The following is a 2,018-nucleotide window of genomic DNA, read 5'->3' as shown; positions in this document are numbered from 1 at the left end:
GTCGGCCCTGAGCAGAGCTGGGCGGCTCCCAGGACGCTCCCTCTAGGCGGCTTGGGCCCCTGCACCCCTGGGGGGTGAATCCAGAGGCCTCCCAGTGGCTAGCCTTCTACTCATCTTGTTTCCTCTTGGAAGCCTTCCAGACACATATTCATGCAGAACCAGTGGTCAGCTGTCGCTTTGGGGCACGTTGCCCGAGTCACCGACCTGTGGACGTGGAGGTAGAGGTCTTGAGGTGGGCCGGGAGTGACAGCAGTCACAGCCCTGCGCCTCAGCATCAGTGCTGGTGGTCTCCTGAGCACAGCAGACGTGTGGGGGCTCAGGCTCTGGTCCAGCGGCCGTGCCAACCAGCGTTTCTCTTCCGTTTCACAGAAGGCCCCGGGTGGTGTGCCTCGATTGCCCAGGCGTAGCCACAGGTCTTTCTGGAGGGGGCTGAGCCTCCCCTGATGCTCGGTGGGGCTGCTAGGCCGAGGGGGCCAGAGTTTTCTAGGCTCTGGAAGTGATGTGACCTCTGACCTTTGGATTATGGAAGCCTCTGTGCGTAGTGGTGTTTGTGTGGGCTCTGCCTGACCCTCCCCGCTTGCTCGGGTGTGGGCAGGAAGAATGCAGAAGGCCGAGTGGGAGGAGTACTGCAGAGCTTCATTATCTCCACAAATCATAATGCGAAACATGATTCTTCGGTCTTTTTGAAATTCATCACGTTTAGTTAAATTTACTCTTTAAGACCTATTTTCATACCACTGAGTTCAGAGTCAGCCTCCTGTTAACCCTAGGCTCTGCCGATGCCACATCAGTATTTCTTGGGAGTCTGCCTCCCTGGGCGCGTCTTCAAGCACCCCGGCGTGCCGGCAGCCGCGCCTCCCCATCCTGTGGCCCTGTGGCTTTCCGTGTGGGGCGCAGCACCCCGCGCCTCGTGGCCTCGTGCGAAGTCGGCGAGGCCAGCCTCCTTCAGCAGACGCCCGCTCTCAGGCTAGTGGGGTTAAAGGGCGCATCCGCGGCCTCTGATCCGCCCAGGCTTTTGCCCCGAGGGAGGGCTCGTTTGGCCTTCGTGTCCAGTAGCCTGTGTCTGGCTCCTGGTAGGATGTCCACTGGAAGGACAGACAGGCCCTCGCCCATCCTGGATGACAGGTCCGCATCTGGCAGGCTTGGCTGTGGCTGGGCTGCGTCACCGGGGACGCGGGCCTGTTGCAGCCTTTGATACCGGCGACGGGAGGGAGTCCTGCTTGCTTAGGCTGTGCCCCACGCGTGGAAACCACCTCTCCACAGTGCTCTGAGCGCTCCCCGAACCCCGCCAGCCCCTCTGCCCCTCGCCTGCGGGGGTCGCCTTCCCACTCCTGCCTCCCAGCACGTCGCATCCCCGTCTGCCCTCTGCCTGTGTCTCTGGGCTCCTCTCCAGCGGTACTGCGTTCGGTCGCTCGCTCTCAGTCCATTTCTTCGTTATCTACCTCCTCTTCGCGTATTTCAGAACCTTTAGGTTAAAATAAAATTACCCACTTTCCTCTAAGTATCGTCCGTGCCCATCGCCGCTTTCCCTCACCTTCTCGTTCTTCATTTCCCAGTTTGCAAACTTGGCCTCCACCCCTTGCGTGGAGATGGTCTAGGAGCCGTCGACACCAGCTCAGCGCCCCCACCCAAGGGCCGTGGCGTCCCACACCGCTGGCCTCCTTGTCCGTCTGGTCCGAGACTCCGCTCGCGCCTCAGTGGCCTTCGTTCCTTTCTCTTCTGCCATGACACCTCCCTCCATCTCGCGCTACGGGGACTCAGGGTGGGCAGGGGAAGGCGGAGCCTGGAAGTCGCAGCTTCAGGAAGCTCCCCGGTGGGCGTCAGGCAGGTGGTCGCTGGACCGCATAGGAGAAGCGTAAGAAGCGCCTCTGCCCCAGCCCTGCCCCTCAGCGCGCACGTCTGGCTCTACCCACAAGCCCCGGGACGTGCTCGGGCTCGCCCCAGACCCGCAGCCTGCATCCGTCCCTCGCTCGCTCCCCAGCCGCCCGCCACAAGGCCCCCTCATGCACCCGCGCCCC

The sequence above is a fragment of the Pteropus alecto genome, unplaced genomic scaffold, assembly GCF_000325575.1.
Source record: "Pteropus alecto unplaced genomic scaffold, ASM32557v1 scaffold123, whole genome shotgun sequence".
Lineage (NCBI taxonomy): Eukaryota > Metazoa > Chordata > Mammalia > Chiroptera > Pteropodidae > Pteropus > Pteropus alecto.
This window is presented reverse-complemented; position numbering follows the sequence as displayed.